This window comes from Dermacentor albipictus, chromosome 5 (genome assembly GCF_038994185.2).
Source record: "Dermacentor albipictus isolate Rhodes 1998 colony chromosome 5, USDA_Dalb.pri_finalv2, whole genome shotgun sequence".
Lineage (NCBI taxonomy): Eukaryota > Metazoa > Arthropoda > Arachnida > Ixodida > Ixodidae > Dermacentor > Dermacentor albipictus.
This window is the reverse complement of record NC_091825.1, coordinates 9,875,657-9,901,774: the sequence shown is the minus strand read 5'-3', so window position 1 is coordinate 9,901,774 and position 26,118 is coordinate 9,875,657. Positions and strand designations below refer to the sequence as shown.

The 26,118-nt window shown below is 48.0% G+C and overlaps 1 protein-coding gene and 2 pseudogenes across 1 annotated transcript in view; 2 read left to right on the top strand and 1 right to left on the bottom strand.

Annotated features, from left to right (window-relative positions):
* Nucleotides 1-26,118, top strand: part of Galphai (G protein alpha i subunit) — a 185,697-nt gene that overhangs the window by 137,042 nt on the left and 22,537 nt on the right. The window lies entirely within an intron of this gene.
* LOC139059960 (tigger transposable element-derived protein 6-like) lies at nt 8,763-13,369 on the bottom strand (annotated as a pseudogene).
* Nucleotides 15,373-17,890, top strand: LOC139059959 (uncharacterized; annotated as a pseudogene).

Genomic DNA, 26,118 nt, shown 5'->3' with positions numbered 1-26,118 from the left:
TAGACAATTTATTTCCACAGAGTGCGCTTAGAACTTAAAAAGAAATCTAGAATGGTGGCTTGCCGTTTCTTTCGCTCGCTAGAAATCACCACACGTTTCTCGATAGCCTGGGACGCCGCATTGCTGTCAGCGTCGCTGTGAGGTGCGACGTACCTGCGGAGGAGGTCCAGAGCCGTGACGGCTTCTCCAAAGCTAGGATTTGGAAACTCCCCGGCATCATGCGGCTCGTGCTCCTTGTCGTCACAGCGCCACGGCAATGCCAACGGGCGAAGGAATATCCGCGGGAAATGTTGCCCTCTTTGGCGTAATCATTCTAACGTGCTAACGATCGTTTAGTATTGCTGCGCAGCGCGGCGTGGTTTCGCGAGAAATGTAAACAAGAGAGGAGAGCTGGCCCAATAGGCGGAGCAACGCCATGAGCAACGCCAACTTCCGGCTTCCCTTTAGCTACAGCTTGCAAAGAGTGACGTCAGGGCCTCTCTCGAGTTTCCTTCCTCTGTGAGTCGAGCCGTCCAACAAACCATGCGGTGACCGTAATCACAGTGATGATAGTGAGAGCATTTTTCACAAATGGCCACCTAGTGGCGGCCTCTCGATCTGGCGTGCGGCTTTTTTCAGCCAGTTCCATAGCCAGGCCCGGTCAAAACTCGTCAAAAGCCAAAATGGCGGTTGGAGTGCGTTGCCTACTTTAGCCCAGGCGGGTTCAGGTTGCGATGCATCATGCGGGAACGTTTTCACAGCTACTACGTACATTGGATCCTATGGAAGCTATGCCGGGACCGGATGAAAGCGACGTAACAGCCGGGAAAACGCAGCAGTGAGGAACGTAACAGCAGGGTTCTACTGTATATGGGCAGCAGGAAGCGGTACCCTCCGCCACATAGCTCTCTCACTAGAGAGGACTCCGTAGCTTGGAGGCTGCTACAGACGGGTGCATATCCGAACTTAAACACACTCAGTAAAATACAACCCACACAGTACACTGACAAATGCCCGTGGTGCCAGGAAACACTCACGCTCTACCATATAACATGGGGCTGCCAGAAAACATGCGGCACCAAAAATACCAAACCCGAGTGCGGAGCAATGGGAACGAATTCTCTCCAGCGACCGTCAGGACGTCCAACTAGGCCTGATCCGACGGACCCAGCTGGGCGCAGCGGCATTCAGCGGAGCCCTGGACTAGGGGCAGACGGCATTGCTAAGAAGATAGAAGACACCATCTTAGCATCAAATTCATCAAATTTTCTGGAGCTGATTAAACGTTTTTCCTCCTCCTCCTCCCTTCGTGGCATTCGTATGCTTTACCGCATAACACAGTATCGTGTGGTGAAGCTGACTTTAGGAAACCGGCTGCTAATCTGTAACGCATATTAGACCTTTGCCCATTTTTCTTGCTAAAAGATCAGCTGTACGTTAGGTTTCTTTGTTTAGAAGTTTCAGTACTATCCTCTGTGTGTTGGTGTTCTACTTGGAACACTAGAGTAGGATAATCGTCGCAGGGCGGGACTGTATTCGCAGCTGTTAAATGGTTGAGCTTTCGACTGTATTGTCACGGGATAGTGACGGTGAAGAAAGCAAGAATACGGTAGAATACAAAACTAGCTTTTATTGGGCGAACCTGTGCCCACAAAAACAGGCTACACTTATAGCACAATGATAGCGGCGAACACGGTCGGCGATCGTCGGAAATCTGATCAGCGGGTCAAGTGCGTCGGCTTTTATACAGCAGTCATCGAATGCTCCAGACTAATCGTTCGGACCCGCATGCCTTCCACAAAGTTCTACAACATTCGAGTCACGCTATGAAATCAGATAGCACAAGGTTCGGCGACAACACAGCGGATAGAAGCATCGATAACTTTCCAGAAACTTCGGATACATGCAGACGCGTCCCGCGCTGTGCGATAACATTTGTTAGGCGGCGAAACTTGGTCGCCTGTTAAATATAAGTACACGTGTCAATACCCCCCTCTTAAAAAGCATCGACCCGATGCTGCAAACAAACGAAGTTAATAAACAAAAGCACTCGTAGCAAAGAAAACAAAAATAACGAAGTTCGTCAGCGTCCGTAAAAGGGTTTAAGGCGCACCACGTGGACCACTTCAGATCGTGCGCCAATACGTCGGATGACCTTGTAGGGTCCGAAATATCGTCGGAGTAGTTTCTCACCGAGTCCTCGTCGGCGTATTGGGGTCCAGACCCGAACACGGTCGCCAGGCTGGTACTCGACGAAGCGTCGTCGGAGGTTGTAGTGTCGGCTGTCGGTCCTCTGCTGGCTTTTGATTCGCAGGCGGGCGAGCTGTCTGGCTTCTTCGGCGCGCTGGAGATAGCTAGCGACGTCAACATTCTCTTCTTCAGTTACGTGCGGCAGCATGGCGTCAAGCGTCGTCGTCGGGTTCCTGCCGTAGACCAGCTTGAACGGCGTGATCTGTGTTGTTTCTTGCACCGCCGTGTTGTACGCAAAGGTTACGTACGGCAGGACCGCGTCCCACATCTTGTGTTCGACGTCGACGTACATTGCTAGCATGTCGGCGAGGGTCTTGTTCAGGCGCTCCGTGAGACCATTCGTCTGCGGATGGTAGGCAGTTGTCCTCCTGTGGCTTGTCTGGCTGTACTGCAGAATGGCTTGGGTGAGCTCTGCTGTAAAAGCCGTTCCTCTGTCGGTGATGAGGACTTCTGGGGCACCATGTCGCAGCAGGATGTTCTCGACGAAAAATTTCGCCACTTCGGCTGCGCTGCCTTTCGGTAGAGCTTTAGTTTTAGCAAAGCGGGTGAGATAGTCCGTCACCACGACGATCCACTTATTCCCGGATGTTGATATCGGAAACGGCCCCAACATATCCATCCCAATCTGCTGGAATGGTCGGCGAGGAGGTTTGATCGGCTGTAGTAATCCTGCTGGCCTTGTCGGTGGTGTCTTGCGTCGTTGACAGTCTCGGCATGTCTTGACGTAACGGGCGACGTCCGCGGTCAGACGCGGCCAGTAATAACTTTCCTGTATTCTCGACAGCGTCCGGGAGAATCCGAGGTGCCCAGCGGTTGGATCGTCGTGTAGGGCGTGCAGTATTTCTGGACGCAGCGCTGACGGTACAACAAGAAGGTAGCTGGCGCGGACTGGTGAGAAGTTCTTCTTCACGAGCAGGTTGTTTTGTAGCGTGAATGACGACAACCCGCGCTTAAATGCCTTAGGGACAACGTCGGTGTTCCCTTCCAAATACTCGACGAGGCCTTTTAGCTCCGGGTCGGCTCGTTGCTGTTTAGTGAAGTCTTCCGCGCTTATTATCCTAAGGAAGGCGTCGTCGTCCTCGTCGTCTTGCGGCGGGGGATCTATGGGGGCGCGCGATAAGCAGTCGGCGTCGGAATGTTTTCTTCCGGACTTGTATATTACCGTGACGTCATATTCTTGTAGTCTGAGGCTCCACCGCGCCAGCCGTCCTGAAGGGTCCTTTAAGTTAGCTAGCCAACACAATGCGTGATGGTCACTGACGACTTTGAATGGCCTGCCATAGAGGTAAGGGCGGAATTTAGCTATAGCCCAAATGATGGCGAGGCATTCCTTTTCAGTCGTAGAATAGTTGCTTTCCGCTTTTGACAGCGACCGGCTAGCATACGATATCACCCTTTCAAGTCCTTCTTTCCTCTGGACTAGGACGGCACCAAGGCCTAGGCTACTGGCGTCAGTGTGGATTTCGGTATCGGCGTCCTCGTCGAAGTGTGCAAGTACCGGCGGCGACTGCATGCGTCGTTTCAGTTCTTGAAATGCCTTGGCCTGAGGCGTTTCCCACTTGAACGCGACATCACATTTCGTTAGATGTGTTAGCGGCTCCGCAATGCGTGAGAAGTCCTTGACAAAGCGCCTATAGTAGGCACACATGCCAAGGAATCTGCGCACTGCCTTCTTGTCGGTTGGCTGCGGGAACTTTGCGATGGCAGCTGTCTTCTGTGGGTCGGGGCGTACTCCTGATTTGCTGATCACGTGGCCTAGGAACAAAAGCTCATCGTAAGCGAAGCGGCACTTTTCCGGCTTCAGAGTGAGCCCTGATGACTTGATGGCTTCTAACACTGTCTCAAGCCGCCTAAGGTGATCGTCGAAATTTCCGGCGAAGACAACGACGTCATCCAGGTAAACAAGGCACGTCTGCCACTTCAGTCCGGCTAACACCGTGTCCATGACGCGCTGAAACGTTGCAGGCGCCGAGCACAGTCCGAATGGCATGACCTTGAACTCGTAGAGGCCGTCTGGCGTGATGAAGGCAGTCTTTTCGCGATCTCTCTCGTCGACTTCTATTTGCCAGTAGCCAGACTTGAGGTCCATCGATGAGAAGTATTTAGCGTTGCAGAGCCGATCCAATGCGTCGTCTATCCGTGGAATGGGGTACACATCCTTCTTCGTGATCTTGTTCAGTCGACGATAGTCGACGCAGAAGCGTAGGGTTCCGTCCTTTTTCTTTACCAGGACTACAGGAGAGGCCCACGGGCTTTTCGACGGCTGGATGATGTCGTCGCGCAGCATTTCGTCGACTTGTTGCCTAATAGCTTCACGTTCTCGCGTCGAAACTCGGTAAGGGCTCTGGCGGAGTGGTCGAGCGCTCTCTTCGGTTATTATGCGATGCTTTGCAACTGGTGTTTGTCGAATCCTCGATGACGTCGAAAAGCAGTCTTTGTATCGTCGGAGAAGACTTCTGATCTGTTGCTGCTTACTCATAGGAAGACTTGGATTCACGTCGAAGTCTGGTTCGGGGACAATGCTCATCGGGGTAGATGCGGCTGAATCTGAGAGGACAAAGGCGTTGCTGGTTTCCACAATGTCCTCGATGTATGCGATTGTCGTGCCCTTGTTGATGTGCTTGAACTCTTGGCTGAAGTTGGTGAGCATAACTTCCACCTGCCCTCCGTGGAGTCGAGCAATCCCTCTTGCGACGCAAATTTCACGGTCGAGCAGTAGATGTTGGTCGCCCTCGATGACGCCTTCTATGTCAGCGGGTGTTTCAGTGCCGACGGAAATAATAATGCTGACGCGCGGCGGGATGCTCACTTGATCTTCGAGCACACTCAAGGCGTGGTGACTACGACAGCTCTCCGGCGGTATCGCTTGATCTTGTGACAGCGTTATCGACTTCGACTTCAGGTCGATGACTGCGTCATGTTGATTCAGGAAGTCCATGCCGAGAATGACGTCTCGTGAACACTGTTGGAGGACAACGAAGGTGGCAGGGTAAGTCCGGTCATGAACGGTAATTCTTGCCGTGCATATCCCAGTCGGCGTAATCAGGTGTCCTCCAGCGGTGCGTATTTGAGGGCCTTCCCATGCAGTCTTTAACTTTCCTCAACTGGGCGGCGATGGATCCACTCATGACGGAGTAATCGGCTCCTGTGTCTACTAAGCCGGTGACTGCGTGGCCGTCGAGAAGCACGTCGAGGTCGGTGGTTCTTTGTCTTGCGTTACAGTTAGGTCTCGGCGTCGGATCACGGCTGCGTCGTGTTGAACTGAAGCTGGAACGTCGCGTCGTCAAGTCGTCTTTCGTCGGTGTAGTGTTGTTTCAAGTACTATGAAAACTTCTGTAAACGCGAACCCTGAAGAACTTGTCGCTCTGGGCAGCCAGCCCATTTTAGAGGCATGTGTCCTTCGTGGCTATGGCTGTTTGATGCGTTCTCCGTCGTCTGCTGCGCTGATACGAGAGTGCACGCCAGTTGGAATCCAACGCGTAGAAAATTGTTCTGCCACCGTTACATTCGCTTATCTGAAAGTGAATTTTTGAAAGCAGTGTTTGCCAGCATGTAACGAGAAAGCTTGAACGCTGGAAGAGCCCCGGTGCGTGCTACCGTCTATCGTGTAGCAGACTACATGCAAGCCAGGAGTGTATGTGCTAAATGGCACGTAATGTTGTTAGACTGCCTCCAAAGCAGTACGTGATGTCTCCTTCCCTTCATAAAGTTTTTGAGAATTACATTTGTTGACCCTGCAAGGAAGCCATAGCTGGTGCCAGAAAATGAGGAGCTGTGCCATGTGATTCCATCATTTAGAAACTCAAAGCATTTAAGTTGTGATGGTGCAAAAACAAACAAAGACAGCACGTTCTGCCGTGCACTTCCTGCAACACATGAAGCTCTGCAGAACCTGCATGCAGACATCACTCTGCAAATAGAGGGGTTCATGTTTTCAAGGTCAATGCATTGTGAGTCATGGCTTACATTGATTGTACCATTTCAATGGTAGAAATAAAAGCAGGTGTCACTCAGGTGTCGTGTGTTGTTTTCTCGCTCAACTCCTGTTCCTTTGTCGCTCTGCGCAACAATGCTAGTATGTCCAACCAACTGGCCCACTGCATAATTTTCCTTAAATAAAAGCACTTATTGCAAAGGCAAACTACCACATGGCACTGAAGCGTAAGCCCCTCACAGTTTCGCATTCATTCCCGAAAGAGGCTTTCTTGCAAAATGTTTAACTGCGTCGTGCGCATCAGTAACATTGAGTGTGTAGTTGCAGAGGAGCGGCCTCAGGATACGAACCTATATGAGGTTCATGAGCTTAAGGGGGTAGGGGGGATCAGAGCTAACTCTTTTGTTCTTTGACCTAGAGCAACGAAATTTGGCAGCCACACTCAAGAGTGTCGGAAATAAAGAAATATGCAGTTTCATTATGATACCTTGACAAGTTTTCAAGTTACAAAATGTTACGTGTTCCGCTTGTGGAAAACCTGGCACCATAACGAAACATGCCAGGAAACTGCCTGTAGTTTTAATCTTTGCCCAAAAGAGCACTACAGGGTACAACAGCTCCCAAAAATTTTTTACTGCTTGATTTTTTTTTTTTTACACAGAACATCATGTTCACTTTTTCCAATAGTACCAGAACTTGTCATTTACAAATTACCATGCAGAATAAAAACTGAGCCCTCAGCAAGATGCTGAAGACTGTCATACCCTCAAGCACACTTCAGGGAATACATAAAAACAAACGGCATCAAAATTGGTCCAGGCATTCCCATGTTACCCTTTCCACAGACAACGCAGAGTGCCCTAAACACACTTTAGAGAAAACGTCTCTCAAAGTTTTTGGAGCAGTTCACATCTCTCAAAATGCACCAGGATTGTAGTTTTTGCTGTCTTTGCTTACAGGGGACTTTTTGGGCCTCTGCCCTTTGATTCGCACAGTTCGAGGTGACGACACGCGAAGTACTTAGTCGCGCAGTCCAAGGTGCCGAAGCGCGAAGTACCTAGCTGCGCAATCCGAGGTGCCGAAGCGCGAAGTGCCTAGCCGCTCAGTCCGAGGTGCCGATGCACGAAATGCCTAGTCGCGGGTGCGAGGAATCGACGCTTGATGGGCTTAGTCGCGCAGTTCAAGGTGCCCACGCACGATATGCCCAGACGTGTGCACGAAGAGTCGACACTCAATGTGCGTAGTCGCCCAGTCGGAGTAGCCGATGCACAAAAATGCTTAGGCAAGGGTCCGATATGCCAGCGCGCTATGTGTTTGATCGCCGAGTTGGAGACTCCTATGCATGAAATGCTTAGCGGCAGGTCCAACAATTGCGTGCGCGATGTGCTTGGTCACGAATTCCGAAACACCGAGTGCTGAAAGGCTTAGCTGCATGCCCGGATTCCGGGCGCGAATCTTGGTTGCGATGTCCACGTCGCCAATGCTCGGATGCTTAGCTGCGGGTCTGAAACGTCCACAAACACAGGGATCGGCCACGCCACTGTGATGTCCGCTTAGTGCCCATTTGGACACGTCGAGATACGACCAGTGGGGACTTCCAGATTTGTGAGGTGCAAAGAGCCGAGCAGACTACACAAGCGCTGGGCCAATGGCAAACTGCACTGGAGTCACGTTTCGGGCGTGGCCAATCACAGACTCCGGCACGACCTTCAGTCATTTGCTTTTTGTGTGCTTGTTTCTCTATGGAGCTGAAGCGGCAAATTTGAAGACTGAGAAATGTGCTTTCCAACAAGACCAAGATTGCGGCGCTCGGTTGCGCCGTTCCGGTTCTGGAGGTACTGTGGCTTGAAAAATGCTGTTCTTTATTCCGCGAAATTTTTCGCCACCTTGACTGACAAAACCAATTTTTTTTAGAGCAGTTCTACGTGGTTTACAGTGATGATATTTCGGAATCAGATAGAGAGTAATAGAAATTCAAAATGTGATTTTCAAAAATTCTATTTTTTGGCCATTTTACGCGCTGCGAAACCCGCGTCCCCCCTTAAGACTCTGCACACACATTAATTCTATTACAACTGGTTTGGTTCGTTTCCAAGTCATGCATTTACACTAAGACAAGTCAGTTTGCCCAAAAGAAAAGCGTCACTAAATTTTGTGAAATAGTTGAAAGAAACTCAACTTGGTCAGATTAGTTATTTACTTCTCGCTAGTATGAGAATTTAGTAGAATGCTACGGCACGAGAATCGACGGAGACAAAGGAGGCACACAAATACACAGACATAGAACTGTTACAAACAAAAGTGCCTGATGGACTTGAATTGAAGTTGGGCAGATTAACTAGTTGGGTTTGTTGGCTGAACATAGTGGAAGGCTCTAGCACGAGAACCAAGGCAGACAAAGGAGGCACAGAAAGTACACAAACACAGTGCTGCTACAGGCAAAAGTGCCCGACGAACTTGAAGTTGGGCAAAGTAACTACAGTCGAGTCCCGCTACAACGAAATTAGACGGTGCACGAAAAAAAAATTCGAAGCGAAAATTTCGTTGTGAAATTCACAAAAATATGGCTAACCTGAACTGGTAAACCACAAACAAACTTTTATTTCCAGAAGTCAAGCAGTGTCGACTGCTTCCCTTTTTTTCCTAGGAGCATCGCGACGTCGTCATCATGCACAGCCACGCTGTTTCTGATGACATCGAATGCATCCAGTACGTGAGATGTGGCTGGTGGATGCAGGTCTGGCACTTCGTCGTCATCCGACTGCCCCCAGTCATCGCGGACACTTTTTATGATGTCTTCATCGCTCAATTCTTCACGGGTGATCACATTGACGTCAGCGTCGATGAAGTCGTCCAGCTCGACACTGGATGGCACACTTCCGGCACCTTGAAGGGCCGCCCAGGATGCAAATTACGTCTGCTGGCTGATGCACTGCTCCGTTGCAGTCAGCCGCATCCTCAGCGGAGTCTGTGTCTGGGTCTCCGAGCTTGAAGCCAGCATGCATGAAACAGTTCGCGATAACTGGCCGTCCAGTTGCAGCCCACGCAGCAGCCATCATCTGCAGCGCCATGTATAGGTCTAACTTCGTGTTGCGACTGGTCTCCACGTTCAATAGGAGACACTGCATCACTCGCTGGCGGTAGGCGCACTTCAGACTTCTAATGACACCTTAGTCAAGTGGCTGTATGATCGAAGTGCAGTTCGGCGGAAAGTACTTCAGCTCCACATTTGTGCGCTCCACATCCAGAATATGATGGGCGGAGCTATTGTCAAGCAATAAGCACACCTGCCGGCCCTGCCTCCTCATGTCACAGTCAAATGACGCGACCCACTCGGAGAAAATGGCCCGCGTCATCCAGGAGCGGCTGTTGGCGACATATTTTACGGGAAGGCTCCTATTACCTTTAAAGCAACGGGGCCTTGCACTCTTCCCAATGACAAGCGGTGGGCGCTTGTCGGATCCGTCCACGGTCATGCGCTTCCTACTGTGTTTCCCACCGTGGCAACGCTGACCTTTCATTTCGAGGGTTTTTGACGGCAGCATCTCGTAAAACAGGCCTGTCTCGTCAGCGTTATAAATGTCACACTTGACATAGTCTTTCAACAACGCCAAAATGTTTGTGGAGATCCAGGCGGATACGCTGCCTGTGTCTGCCGATGCCGACTCGCCAGAGAGCGTCTTGCCGACAATGTCATGGCGGGCCTTGAATCTGCTGAGCCAGCCTGTGCTCGCCTTGAAATCGTCAATTCAGGGCCTTCTGCTGCACAGCGTTTCCACTGATGGGTATGTTTTTCGCCCTCATCTCGACAAACCACGTGTACATGGCTTTGTCGAGGTCTTCGTGCGCCGACGGCGTCAGCTTCTTCCGCTTGGCTGATGTGCCCGAAGCAAGAGCTTGTGCTATTGCTTCTTTTGACTTCAAGATGGGGGACAGCGAACTGGGAGAAATCCCAAACTTATTCACAACGTCACCTTTCTTCTCTCCACTTGCGACTTCGGCCAGGATCCGAGCTTTATCCTCCAGGGATAAAAACTTTCGACATGGCGGCGCCATGTCAGAAAGCACACTAAAATAGAACGGCTTCTCTGATTAAATCGAACACCGCAACACGTGCACAACACGAACAGCACTAACTACGCACCGACGGCGCCAAGATGCAGCATGGACTGACGAGACGACTGAGTGTCGGCTTTGGATTGTCTGCGGCTAAAAAGTTTCAAGCCAATCCCAAAGGTAGGCCAGTCTCATCGCCGTCGCCACCGAGCAATGGCGGCCCCCATGCTCGGTCATCAGCAGCAGTTTCTTGTGGTGTCAACACGCAATGATAACATTGCAGATGCTTTTTTATGTGCAAAATGTTCGAAATTGCGTTTCCTGCGCAGCAAATTAAATTTCAAGCCTGGAATTGCTTCGTCAGATTTCGTTAAAGCGGAACGGCATAAGAAAAAAGTGTTCGTTGTGGTGAGGATATTTATGCATTGACTCCTATGGGCAGCTGACGGGGAACTGAGAATTATTCGTTGAACCGGACATTTCGTTGAAGCGGCGTTCGTTGTAGCGGGGTTAGACTGTAGTCGGGCTTGTTGGTTGAACATAGTGAAAGGCTATAGCGCAAGAACCGACGGAGACAAAGGAGGCACACAAGGTACACCGACACAGCGCTGTTATAAGCAAAAGTGCCTGACGGACTTGAAGTTGGTCAGAGTAACTAGTTCATCTTGTTGGTTGAACATAGTGACAGACACAGCGCTTTGTGCCTGTACACAGAGCCAATGATTTCCGCAGTTTCATTGCTGAAATCCTTGAGACCAACCAAAATAAGGGGCAGTCGACGACCGATAATGCGGACTCCACGGGGAACATAAATAAGTCTGAACTATGAAATGACCAAAATAGGAATGTATCCAAAAACAATAATTTTATTTACATTTTAAGGCTCCTGTGCAAGGAATAAGTAGTTGATTTGTTGCTGCACGTGCTTCCGTTTACGTGCAACCAAGTACGCCTGTATTTCTGCCAGTGTTGTGCTGTCGCTGTACGCAAGGGCTGGAATGGCTCGAACCCGCATGGGAAGGCTCCAGAGCACAGGGCACATCATCATCATCTGAGTGAAGAGTCACTGTTTGACAGTGGGAGAACTTCCTCAATTATTTTGTCATCGTTCAGTTCAGCACACAACACCCTGCTGTCGACGTCTGCAAAGTCATCAAACGTAACGGCAGCAGAAATCAGCGCACTGCACCCTGGCAAGTCATCAATGACATTCGCATTTGAGCACATTGTGGTAGGTGGCAGGTTCAGGCTCTTCAGTTGTGAATTCATTCAGACTGCGACTCGAGGCTCATTCCAAGTCTGACTGCGAGGGCACCGCTGGTGCCATTTGACGCGGCCTGTCGATAAGTTCGCGAAAAAGGCTTCTTGGAGCAAGCAAAGTTCTGGAATGCAAACTAAACAAACAAGCACAGAATAGCGAAACGGTGTCCAAAAGGCAAACTCAACCAACAGAACAGCAAGAGCAGGTTATGTGCGGAATTGCCGGAGTTGGATGTGATCATCACCATGTTGATGCAACGTCTAATTCAGGCAATGCCTCCAAGATCAGCATTTGTAGTTAAATCTCTGAGGCGTAGTGCTGCGATCAAGGCGGGGCCTGGGGGATTACCGTCAAACGTGTAATCTCTGAGGCCATGCTTGATGTCTTGTCGAGGTTGCCAAAGGAGATAATGTCGGCAGAGTCGGTGTGTGCTACAACCATGGACGGAGTCCGGATAATCGAATGTAGAGCTGGCGGCTGTCTGAGAAACTGGTCATCTTTCCACATCGTCTATGGGGCCATTGGTAGTGCCACGAACCTGTCCGAATTATCGAGCATGTCCGGATTATCGATCGGTGACTGTAATTGGCTTCCTTGAAATATCTCATTTCGACACCACGAACAAAAAACATGCTAGCAGAGCATCAAGCGAAAGAGCCGCCGTGAACCTGGATGTTGTAGCCATCTTTGTTTATTTGGTCCATATAAACAAAGACGGCTGCACCATCCAGGTTCACGTGTTGCTAACACAAGTAGCGGATTCTGGAGTTGCCAATAGGGAGAAATTCAATGGCCCTGTCGGAGTTGTCCGGTTTGTCGTTCGTGCATTTTTCTCCGACGGATCTACAGTGTAGTGCCGCTGTACGTCTTGCTGGCACTTTATTTCGATGCTCATCGAAACCGTGTCGTGCCACATAGTTTGCTGAAGAAGGATGTCACGATCTAGGATTAAAGGTAAGCTTTTTTTTGTTTATTGGTGATAGCGAGGCATTGCAAAAGAGCCACTGCAATCAGAATCGCACGTGGTGCATACTTAAGAATGGTATCAATGAATGTGGTACACAGGGAGAGCCGGCACTTCAATGGGCGCCACCATGTTCATTGATGCATGACTTTTGCATCGAGCATCGTCAACGCAAGTCCAAACCTTATTAGCATCTTGCGCATGCAATTGCTCTGGTGCTTTCTTTTTTTCGCGGCTGCAAAACTTTTGTAGCCCGTTATTCGAAAATTCCTTTAGTATGATGAAAGATGCCACGAAGAAGTCACCGTATAATGCGGAATATAGGTTGAGGCAGAGTATAGGTTGACCCCCTTACATTGAAGCAAAGAATTCAACATCAAAATTATAAGGCACAAAACTTCGTTTTATTCAGTGGTGCCGCCAGACTCGTCACCTGATCATTCATTTGAGCTGTCTGAACTCTTGTCCGAAGACGACTGCTTATCACTGGCTGCGTCCCACAACATGTCATCCTCAGTGCTGCCAAGAAGTTGCTAATGCAACACTTCTTGAATGCCTGTACCACCATATCGTCGGGCAGCAAGCACCAAGCCTGCGACACCCATGTCGCTACAGCGGAGAGAGGCGGCCTGCGCAGCCGGCCGGTTGGGGTCGTCGGGTTGTCGCCGGCCATCCACTGATTATGTTGTTCGCGGACACGGTCTTTAAAGAGCTTGTTGAGCACGATGTCCAGTGGCTGAAGTGTTGACGTCATGCCTCCTGGAATGACGAGTTCCGTCCTCCCGTCGCGGAGTGCCTGCTTCGCACCTGCGGCCAAATGCCCGTGATAGGCTTCCAAGACGAGCATGTTCGGACACCGCAGGAGTGTGCCAGGTCGCCGATTCCAGACGGTCTTAATCCAATTGAGCATGAGGGCCTCGTCCATATAGTCATTTTCATTCACGCGAACAACAACATCCCACAAGAAAGCCTCTTTCGGCAGCGTCTTCCTCTTGAAGATTATGTATGGGGGCAGCTTTCTGCCGTCTGCAGTACACGCGAGCATCACCGTGAAGCACGAATGCTCGTTCCCCGTAAAAAGAAGCTCGACTTCTTTTGCGCCGCGTTCGCACACTGTGGTGGGCGACGGCATGTCGAACCACACTGGCGTTTCATCAGCGTTGCCGATCTGTCCCAACATGTAGCCATACTGCTGCCGGAGACGGATAACATAGCGCTGGAATTCGACCAGCTTGTCCTCGTATACCTCTGGCAGCTTCTGACAGATTGATGTGCGCCGTCGAAGTGCAAATCCCTTGCGTTGCATGAAGCGACGAACCCAATAAATCGAGCCCTTGAATTGATCCTTGGGCAGTCCGGATTCTCAGGCGATCTCAATAGCTTTGATGCAGATGAGGTCCGCTGTCACTGGCAAAGATCTGGCATGATGCTCGCGGACAAAATCCGCCACCTTGTCTTCGAGCTCCGGGTGCACCGCGCGGCGCCCGCGAAAGGACGTCTTCCACGCGTTGCAGGCAGGCAGCTTGACTTTCTGCGTTCACCAGTACTGGATGCTTTTTTCCGACACACCAAATTGCCACTGGGCAGACATGTTCCCATGCATTTCAGCATATTCGATAACTTTCTTTTTAAATGCCGCGGTGAACTGACGTCGAGTTTTCTTACTCATTTTGCGGGTTCCCGGGGAATTGGCAACACCAGGAACGATCGCTGCACAAAAAGGCAAGATGGTGTCGGTCCAACTGAGTAAGCCGCGTTAAAGTTGGGCCGCATCGGTCACCAAAGGGGCGATAACAATGCGGATGCTGAAAGGTCTGCACTCCTACATGTTGCCAGACGACTATTCAAGTTGTGCCAAGGGCTGGTATATAAGTCGAGGGGTGACCTTTTAGTAATATTTTTTGGAAAAAACCTCAACCTATATTCCGTACTATACGGTAGATGCCCTACATGTAAACTGGCTGTAGTGAACACCGACACAGCGGGCCAATCTACAAGCCTTCAAACTAATCTTGCTGAAATAAACAAAAAACTGCCGCACATGCAAACCCTAGAGATAAGTTCATAGGCTTACAAGACACTGTGCAGAGCATAGAAAGGTCAGTACAACATTTGTCTCATACTTACGATAACTTAAAAGACGCTATAAATCGGCAGGAACATGGTATCAGTGACTTGCGCCACCGAATGGAGACCGTTGAGCAGTCGCAAGACACAACAATGCTCTCAAAGTTAAGGGAAGAAATAAATGCTCTAGAGCAGTACAGCCAAAAACAGATCATGGAAATTCATGGCTTGCCTCAACAAGATGGTGAGAATCTGTTAACTGAAATAAATAAGATTGCTACATAGCTTGACCTGCCGCCACTATCTGAAAAAGATATTGACGGAATGCACCGTCTACGCGCAAAAGAAAACAGGGACCCTGTCGTTCTTGTTCGTTTTGCTAGCAGAACACTGAAGACTACATGGTTCGAAAAGAAACAAATCCTCAGGAACAAAACGCAGGGCATTAAATTTTTTGATAACTCGACTGCCACAAACAAGCGGTTGCTTTGGCTTGCAAAAAACAAGGCAAGAGAATTAAACTACCAATTTGTGTGGAGTTCACAGGGAACTAACTATCTTTGTATGCAAGCAGCCGAATGCTCGAGCGATAAGGCTCGCCATAAAAAGTGATCTAAGCAAAATCATCTAAGGATCAAAGACCACAAACATGGAACCTTATCCAGGGTGCGCACAGGTCCTTGAAAACCTTGAAAACCCTTGAATTTGAATATTTGGTTTTCAAGGCCCTTGAAAATCCTGGACTTTTTGCTGCTCCTTGAAAATCCTTGAATTCCTAGCGTTGTACATGCAAATTACTATTAATAAAAAAAACGCAGTTAAAATATTTGTATTTTCAGTATCGTGTTTCAATATGTGCGTTTCAGGCGTAAAAAATCAGTGTGTGCTAATATAGCCAATATTGCGCGACGGTTAGCCACACTGGAGCCACTCGGCTCTGAAGCCAACTTGAGCCGATTCAATCCAATCTGATCTTGGCGCTTTGTTATGGTGGTTGACGGCATTGCATTCTGCCGTCGCTTCTGCACCCGACTTGTTGCGGCTGAAACATCTTAATGCAAAGCAAATGCCTGGGAAAAGCAAATTTCAAGGCGCGTGGCTTCACAACGAGGCTTACAAAGACTGGATTGCACTAGATACGACGAGTGAGCACCGTGCAAGATGCAGGCCTTGCGGAAAGACCTTCGATATCACCAACATGGGCGAGTCGGCGTTAAAGAGCCATATGAAGAGTGCTAAGCATGCTGGCGTCATGGAGATTGCAGCCAACAGTTCGGTGCGAAGGTACTTAGTTCCAAGTACGGGGAAACAGTCAGCCGTCCCACCTCCTTCGCAATCGGGAAATCTAGACGATGCTTGCAAGGCACACGAGCTGGTGACGAACGCAGAGATTCTGTGGACTTTGAAAGTTGTCACATCGCATTTCTCCTATCGGTCGTCGTCGGAAGCAGGCCAGCTATTCCAGCGTATGTTCCCGGACAGTGGCGTGGCCAAAGCATTTTCTTGCGGAGAGAAAAAATGTGCGTATGTGACGTGCCATGGTCTGAGGCCCTTCTTTTTATCTGCTCTGCAACGGGATATAAAAGATTGCGATTACTACGTGGTACTCTTCGACGAGTCCACGAACGACTATCTCCAGCGGAAACAATTGGATGTTCACATCCGGTTTTGGAATTCGTCTCACAAGGTGGCAACGAGGTACTATACCTCGGTGTTTATGGGGCACTCGACATCCGAAGACATCCAAGGAACGCTGTTGACTGTGCTCGAGCCTTTCCCTCTTGAGAAAATTCTTCAGATTTCAATGGATGGTCCCAATGTTAACCTGAAGTTACTCAAGAATTTCCAAGAGCACCTGCATCAAGCATACCAAGTTCAATGTCTGGACATTGGGACTTGTGGCCTCCACACCATGCACAACGCCTACAGGGAGGGTGTTACAGCAAGTAAGTGGGGACTTGACTGTCTGCTCTCCAGTCTGAGCGCGCTTTTCCATGGTTCTCCTGCAAGAAGGGACTTCTCAGCAGTTACCGGTCAGGAAACTTTTCCCCTGAACTTTGTTGCCCACCGGTGGTTGGAGAATGTGCCTGTGATAGAGAGAGCCTTGCTCTTGTGGTGTGACATTAAGAAGTTTATTGCAGCTGCAAGGAAGAAGGAAGTAAGCCCCCCAAAGTGTGGATCATTTCACAACTTGTGTGAGTTTGCTAGTGATGACCTACTGCTAGCAAAGCTTCAATTTGCACTGGGTGTGGCCATGACCCTCAAGCCATTCCTCACTGAGTACCAAACGGATCAGCCCATGGTGTTCTTTCTTGCAAGAGACTTGGAAACTGTGGTCAGGAAGCTACTGACGAAGTTTCTGAAGTGCTCGGTCTTGTCTTCAGCAAAAGGAGCCACTGGTCTGCTGATGGTGGACATAGAAAGCACGGAGAACCACACTCCACTTGAAAAGGTGGATGTAGGCCATGCCGCTGAACAGACTGTCCGGAAAACTAAAGCAAGCCAAAAGGACGTGTTCCAGTTCCGCATGGAATGCAAACGCTTCTTGGTCAGTGTGACAAAGAAGGTGCTTGAGAGAAGTCCACTGAGATTCCCAATCGTGAGGAATTTGTCCTCTCTGGACCCACGACAAATGTGTACTAAACCAGATGAGTGCCTGGCCAGCTTCAGAAGAGTGTTGGATGCCCTCATTACAGCGGGCAGAATGTCTGAGCACCAAAGAGACACTGTACTAGGGGAGTACACCGAGTTCCTGCAGGAAGAGATGCATAACCTGCGAATGTTTGAGAAGAACGTAAACAGGTTGGACGAGTTCTTGACTGAGCTGATGCAGTTTAATTAATCATGTGGGGAACTGTGGAAGGTTGTCAAACTTTTGCTCGTGCTCAGCCACGGACAGGCCACTGTGGAGCGAGGGTTTAGCGTGAACCGCCAGGTTGCTGTAGAAAACCTGAAGGACCTGTCGTACATTTCGCAACGTATTGTGTGCGATGCTGTGGACAAGGCAGGGGGCGTCCTTAATGTCCCTATTACAAAAGAGCTGAGGACTGCTGTATCAGCTGCCCGGCAGCAGTATGCTGCATATCTGGAAGCAGAAAAAAAGAAGCAATGTGATGATGTAAGGGAATCAAAGAGGCGCTGCATTGACAAAGAGATTGACGCAATGAAAAAAAAGAAAAAGAAACTCGAGGCAACAATAGCTGACCTCCAGGCTTCAGCGGATACCTATGCCGAAAAGGCAGAAGCAGCAAATGATCTGAAGTATGTGGTCAGATCAAATAGTCTGAGGAAGGCTGCACGAAGCAAGACTGAGGAACTGTGTAGCCTCAACCAGAAGATTCAGGAAAAGCGGCAGGAGCTCCCCAGAAGTTGCCATTAGCACTTTTGCAGAATGGATTGCTGTTCGACATTGGTGCAGTGCACTGGAGTGTGTTTTTCAAGACAGAACATATATTATGTTGGTTTAGTGCAATACAATCTGTTCCTTGAAATGTTTTTCTTCGACTTTGTTCAGTAATATTATGTTGGTTTAGTGCAATACAAGCTGTTCCTTGAAATGTTCTTTTTTCGACTTTCTTCAGTAATATTATGTTGGTTTAGTGCAGTACAAGCTGTTCCTTGAAATGATTTTTTTTTTCGAATTTGTTCAGTAACATTATCTTGGTTTAGTGCAATATAAGCTGTTCCTTTAAGTGCTTTTTTTTTCGACTTTGTTCAGTAAAATTTGTACCTGATATTGAAAACTGCTGCATGTAGCATTGTGTCGAGTCCTTGAAAATACTCCCACTGAGCCTTGAAATTCCTTGAATATCCTTGAATTTTCCCCTTTTGAGTCTGTACGAACCCTGATATCACAGTGTTACGTCCTTCAGCAGTTTAGTAATGAAAAATACTTGCTTCCATGAAAATGGGCTTAAACTGTTTCATATGAATGCACAAAGTTTAAGAAACAAACAGGTTGATATTAGGTTTCTTCAATTCAGAAAAAAGTGCACAGCACCTCAAACGAAAAAGTGCAGCGGGTGCCGGGCTGCACCCACCCGCTGCAAGGTTCAAGGGTGCAGTGCACCGCGGCGGCACCTTGCCTTGCACCCCGTTCAATCGAGCACGGGGGTGCAGGGTGCACTGCTGCACCTCGGGGAATCGAGGGTCTAGGTGCAGAGAAGCATGGCTGAATCGAATAGACGTATTGAGACATACCTATCTCAGCTGAACTGCTGTTATGATTTCTTAGCTTTTTCGGAAACTTGGTATGCGAGCGAATATGACGTCATACATTTCCCGGGCTGCAAGCACGTTTCAATTTATCAGTCAAGAAAACGAGGTGGTGGCATATCTCTATATTCGTGAATGTCATTGTTGCGAAATCTTGGCTGAATTTACATGTACGACTGATGATTTCGAATGTGTTGCAGTAGTTTCTCGAAATATTATGATTGGTGCTGTCTACCGCCCACCTCAAGGTGCTCTAACGAAACTGTTTCATTATATGGATTCGGTACTTGAACTTGCTAGCAGGAAGAAATTACAATCGGTAATTGTTGGTGAATTCAACATTGACTTATTTAAAAAAAAATGACAGGATCCAACCTATTGAAACTATGCTAGCAAATGGCTGTGAAAACCTTATTGAACTTCCTACGCGGATAACTTTGAACTCAAGAACATTGATTGATTTATGTTTTACTTCTATCGCAAAAGATGGGACATGTTCGGGCATAAGTGATCATCTGCCATTTTTTGCCGCATTGCCATTTCGTGTGCGCACGGATAACAAACATTACTTCAAGCGGGTCATAAATAATCACATTACAGGGGTATTTCAAACTTTACTTTCCAGTGTAAATTGGTCTGATGTTTATGCTGAAGAAGATCCTACAGCATCACACGATGCATTTGTGTCCAAAGTGAAACAAATATACAATGTAGCATTTCCTTCCGTCCCTATGGTCAAGCATAAAAAAGCTAGAGAGGAATGGGTAAATCAACAACTATACAAGTGCATACAGCACAGAGACAAATTATTCAATAACTTCTTGAAGACTCGCGACGCTGGCATGCTTAAAGAGTTTAAACAAGTTAGAAACAAGCTGAGCAGTGATCTCAAGAAAGCTAAATTGCAATATTACGCACATCGATTTGAAGCCTCTGATTCATGGTCAAAAAACAGGGAACATATACCGCGAACTAATAGGGTCATCTTCACCGAATGTGCCACACGAAATTGTGAATGGAGACACATACTGTGGTAACGATGTAGCTAATTTATTTAATAATCATTTTGTTAATGCCGGTGCTTCAACTTCTACATCTGCTTTTTGCACTGAACGTAATATTCGAACTTATATAAAACATCGCGTCAACGAGACTATATTTCTTATGCCTACGCCTGAAACTGAGATTTTTCTGTTCTTAATTCCTTGTGTAACAAATCAGCTGCTGGCAAGGAGGACATTAAAGCCCAGCCTATTAACCCTTTGAGGGTCGAATTATTTTGAAGAAAACCTTCCCGGGTAGTCAAATTACTTTATTGCGGATCTTGAATGTACAGGATGTATAAAGTCGGGAATAAATAGTAAAAAAAAATTAGGAACAGTATTTTGGTGTCGGCATCACTCAGAACTGCAATATGTTCAATAGTATTTTAGAGTGTGGTACTCCTTGAAACACGAGTCTCTGCACAGCCGCAGAAAGCGAGAATACCTCATGAGCGGCGGTGATAAACGAGCTAAGAGCAGTGCCAATCAAGATAGAAATAAACTTCCGCCGCCCCTGCGATAGCGTGCCGACAAAGATAAAAATCACGTTTCGTGTGCCTCCGTTGCAGCGGAACCGAAACCGCGAAAGCGCATTGCCGCTGAGAGTGAGAATACCTCGCGAGCGGCGGTTATAAACAAGCTAAGAGCAGCGCCAATCAAGATAGAAATCAACTTCCATAGCATCTGCAAGAGAGTGCCGACAAAGAGAAAAATGACGTTTAGCGCGCCTCCTTTGCGATCACGCGGCGAAACCGAAACCGCAAAAGGGGTGTGGCCGCAGTCTGCGCTACGCGCTGCAGCTTGAAGTCAGTTTTGTTTATCTCCCCAAGAAGGTAGCACAAATTTCAAATGCTTCTTGTAAGTCCTAAGAGGTGGCAGCACCTCCCACTAAGCGTGCATCGTCATTATGGCGCGAAATTTCAAACGGAGGGTCGAAACCGTACCCGTACGGCGAAGACCTTGCGGGACAGAAAACCGTCGCCGTACATGTACGGCCAAAACCGTCAAAGGGTTAAAGCAGTTGCTCACATAATCTGTGGCCCCATGGTACACATTTGTAACAGTATATTATCAAGTGGAATTTTTCCTAAGACAATGAAAATAGCTCGTGTCGCTGTAATCTTTAAGGGTGGAAAACACAATGACTTGAATAATTATAGACCGATTTCGGTATTGCCGGTATTTTCCAAAGTGGCTGAGCGCATTACATATAAGCGTCTAAATAGTTTTTTTCTGGATAAAGGCGTTATCTCGGATAAGCAATATGTTTTTCAGAAGAATAAATCGACCGAAATGGCATTAAGAGTCCGAGATACAATTATAGATAACATCGAAAAAACTTTACCATTGGTATATTCCTAGACTTTCGCAAGGCTTTTGATAGCATAAAACAATATATTACTGGAGAAACTCCTAGTATATAGCATTAGAGGCATAGCATTGGAACTTATGCATAGCTGCCTTGAACCTAGATTTCAGTATACTTCCTTGAAAGGGTACAGTTCTGAAAAGAGCATGATTAAATATGGGGTACCACAAGGCTCCATTTTAGGACCGTTATTATTTATTATTTACGTAAATGACCTAACATTCCACGGACAGAGAAAATCATACTGTACGCTGATGACACTGTCCTTTTTTCCGGAGCAGACCTTCACGAACTAGAAGTTACCGCAACCCATTGGTTACAAGAACTTAGCGAGTGGCTCTATCTAAATGAACTTGACTTAAATACAAAAAAAAAAAACGAAATTTAGTTTTTTATTCCAAGAATAAGCAAGCAGATTACGGCGTAAAACTTTTTTATTCTGGATCGCAACTTGAACGTGTCTCAAGCCATTAGTTTCTGGGTGTTACATTTCACGAAAGCCTAAGCTGGACAGAGCACATAAATAAGGTACGCACTAAGGTTGCACAATCTGTTGGCTTTGCTGCAACGGATCCGATGCTTTGTGCCTATCAGGCTTCTCATGCAATTGTACTTTTCCTTTGTGCACTCGCATCTTAGCTACTGCCTCTTAGTAAGGGGAAACAATAATAAAACAGATGTATAGAAAAATTGGCAGTACTGCAACAACGAGCTGTTCGGTTGCTGAAATTCTCGAAACAATACACAGGATCTTCTATACTAATGATGCGCTACAACATTCCTAATATCAGAGACTCTTGCAAAGCAAAGTTCTGCATACGGCTATTTAAAGAGATCTTCAGCAACAGGGAACTATTTTCAACTCATTACCTGAGTAGAGACACAGGATACAACCTACGTCACACATCAATAGTAATAACGAAACAAAAGACAAAATATGGCACACAAACGACTGAATATAAAACCATGTGTTTATGTAATACGTGCCCTAACATTGTTGACGAAGCTATAAATTCTAGAACAATTCACAAATATTAACATGCAATACAAAACATATTTTCTGATCACATTGTGTTTAAAGAATGTTAATAAAGTTTCATTGTTTAATGTCAATAGTAATGTTATTAATGTTATATTCTGAATGTTTAACTTTTGTGTACCAGAATGTTCTTATTTTTGCTGTGCTGTATTTATTTAGTTACTTGCTATTTGGCAACGGTTGATACTTTTCAATGTGTTTAAAATTTTGCTGTAAATAGTTTTGAAGTTTTGTGTCTTATTAGTTGTTCATTGTTTTATCAGTAGACTGCTACTTCTGCTGCTCCAGCGAGGTAAACGCCTTAGTCAGTAGGATTACGCCCTCCTTTTGCCTTACCTTGCGGGCAAACCTTGTATTTGTGTTGCCCAAATAAAAATGAAATGAAAAAAAAATGAAAAAAACATTTCCTAATGTTTAAGTCATGAGTATATTGCATAATGTCATGTTCAGTGCAGGCACACACACTCGATCAGTCTTGCAGCAAGCCTTTGCCCACAAGGCATGAATGTAGCATTGTGTTGTATCCTAGGATAATAAACCCTTGTTTGTTGATGATCTGTCTATGGCTCCTTCTCTGCACCATATCAACGAACCCAGCCGTAGCGCCCATTGTGCATCACGGTATGAAGGAGAATCGCGCCCTTTCCCGATTGCACATGCAGGGTAAGCCTCGCACAAGCCAGTCTCCACTACATGTAGACTATATCCGTTATTAATTGCATGGTACAGTAAAACTTCGTTATAACGGAACAGGTTACAACGAACAAATGGATAAAACGAAGCAATCTTGATTCCCCTTGAAGTTCCAATAGATGCTCGTTTTAACTAAGCTAAAATTTCCTCGCAATGGGTGTAGCGAACTTTTTTTTAGAGCGCAGCACTTTGGCACCCATTCCTGTGTTTCACGGTGCCGTCGTGCCTCGCCGCGCAACCAGCTCCGTAGCTGGGGCCAGCACGCTGCTCTAGCTGCATGCGCTCCTGGCGCCACTCTCGCGCACGGTGCAAGCCTTGCTCTCTTCACTCCTCCTTCAATGCCACCCATGTGCGGCGGCAATCAGAGTGCCGGCTCGGTGGCGGCTGATCTCGATGATACGCTGCTGCCCAAGCCAAAACACATAGCCGCTGCCGTTCGCCACTGCGCGTACCCCCTCCCCCCCTCCTCTCCTCCCTGGCAGCGACCGCTCTCCGGTTGCCGAAGCACCAGCTCGGTATCAGCAGATCACAGTGCGCACTTCCCAAGCCGAAATGCAAGGAAACTTCAGCTGACTCGGTGACAGCATCAGCGACGGCATCAATCAGTTGCTGCCATCTCTTCCCCGTGCAACGATCCTATGTGCCTATGCGCTGCCTCCCGTAACCTCCCGATAAGCGAGGCAGCTGTGTCAAGCTACACTCCGTTTGCGGCGGCTGATGCGAAATGTTCCACGCCAGATGGATTGTCTGACGCTCACATAAGGTTTATATTGTTACGTAAGAAGACGCAGATGAAAAGCTATATACAGGTGTATTTACAATGTAATACACCGCACTTGGCCAAGAGGCAACAGGCCGCGCTAGCCTCCAATCGTCGTCGTCTTCTTACTGCTCGCCTTTTCGTCATTGGAAATACTATTCCGTAGCAATGTTATAATATCCGTCTGCCTATATAAGTAGCTTATTCTCCGCCTGTTCTTTCTGAGCCATGATCGAGGCAACCGGTGGAAGTCCTTAGTCTGCCTCTGATGCTAAACGAGCTGCCCGAGCAGAAGTCCAGCATCGTCGCCGCCAGAATCCAGAGGTGTGCTATGCCGAATCAGGCATTGGTGCAGCAAGTCTAGCATATATCCATCTATTTCTCCCACCACAAAGCTACCTTCATGGCACTCAAGAACTGGGAGTGGAGTGTTTCTTGAAGAAGGGAAGAATAAAAAGTTGTAACTGTACATACGTGTCTTGCTCGAATTATTTGGCTCGGTATATAGAAAAGCAGAAACAGCTGAAGAGCTGCACTCAAGTTTCGCATTAGGAAATAACATAATCATCGTCAAGTTTTTGTTCCACAATGAGCCTGAGACTGACCATTTTGGTGCCCGTCAGGGAATGTCTTGCAGCGTGCGACGTTTGCATCTCCCATGCGCGTCTCCTGGCCTCCCCTTTCTCGTGGAACTGATTGAATGATTTTGTGGCGAGTGTCGGCTCGCTGCAGTGTTTCAAGGAGTGCCATGACATCGTCGGCAGGGCTGTCAGCGGGGACGCGCAGTCTGTCAACCGCGCTGCAGTGGCATGGGTGCAGACAAACGTTGGACAGCTGCTAGAAAAGTACAGTACCAAGGATTTGTTCAACTCGGATGAGACCGCCCTGTTCTACCAGATGCTGCCGCAAAAAACCTTGGCCCTCAGAATTGAACGCTGCGAGGCTGGTATGCAAAGCAAGGTCCACATGACAGTGTTGCTTTGTGCCAACATGGATGGGCAGCAAAAGGTGTCGGCCCTCATGGTCAGCAAAAGTACATCACCACAATGCTTTAAAGGCAAACGAAGCTGCAAGTGAGTTGTGTCCAACCGTAAGGCTGGGATGACGAGAGAAATTTTTGCACAATGACTGCGGGAGTGGGACGAGCGGCTGGGCAAGCAGAACCGAAAGATATGCCTCGTACTGGACAACTGCGCGGCCCACCACACTGCCGCTGTGCTCAAGAACGTAGAGCTAGGCTTTTTGCCACCAAACTGCACTGCAGTTGTACAACCCCTCAATGAAGGAGTTATCACGAACCTTAAGTCAGGCTATGCAAGTGTGTGATCGCCTGGATTCTGCTCAATATGAGCATGAAGCACGAGTCCACAATCGACTTGTACATGGCGATCGAGAAGCTTCAGTCTGCTTGGATGGCTGTACCGGCAAGCACGATTGCCGATTACTTCATGCATGCCTCATTTGACATCAGCAGCGGCGGTTACAGTGAATATTATCGGTGCTGTCGCCAGTGAGGATGCCGCGGGCGACCTAGCCCTAGCATCGTGGGACGCTCTCCTTGACGCTGGCATTGTGCCCGACTACAACACCTCTGCACGTACGTCAGTGCCGATTCTGATGCAGTGACGACCGATGAGCTAACAGAGGCGTACCATATTTTTTTTAATCTAGGATGATAGTTTTTTTTTTCCAAATAATCATATTCTAAACTCTAGGGTCGGCTTAGATTCGAGGATTTTTAAAAAACGCGCCAGTTTTTCATTGAAACTGCTAAATATAGCGCATAGCTAGTGCCATCTAGAAAAGTCAGTATCGCAGCTGCTACTAGCCCTGCCGGTAGCCAACCGTGCACAAGTGAGGTCGTCATTTTGACCTGTGTCGTGTCAGCCATATCGGTGTGCGGCATGGTGTTACCATGATGGCACCAAGCAGGAGATGCCACTACAGTGCTGTTTTCAAGCGAAAAGTTGATAGTCGCAGAGGCATCTTCGAACCTTCAAGCCAGGCGGGACTTCAGCGTCGTCGAGAAAAACGTCCGTCGTTGGAGGGGACGACAGCAGCTTTTTGCGTGCGCCGCAATGAGGATGGCATTTAGAGGACCAAAGAAAGGCCGTCACCACAAAGTGGAGAGAGTTTTGGCCAACTTTGTTCGGACGCAGAAAGCAGCTCCCTTTCCAGTGACAACAGAAGTGCTCCAAGTGAAAGCTAGGGAACTTTCGAGGGAGCGAGGCCTAACGCCAAATGATTTCAAAGCCAGCTGGAGCTGGCTTTAGAAATTCATGAAGCACTTCGGCTTCATCCTCCGACGTCGCACTTCAATCACGCAGAAGCTGCCAAGCGATTTCGAAGAAAAGCTGATAGCTTTTCAGTGCTACGTGCTGCGAAAGAGAGAAGTGGCAGGCTACAACCTTGGGCAAATTGTCAACGCTGACCAGACGACTGTGTATTTTAATTTGAAGGTGCACTCTGCGGGCTATGAGAAGCAGCG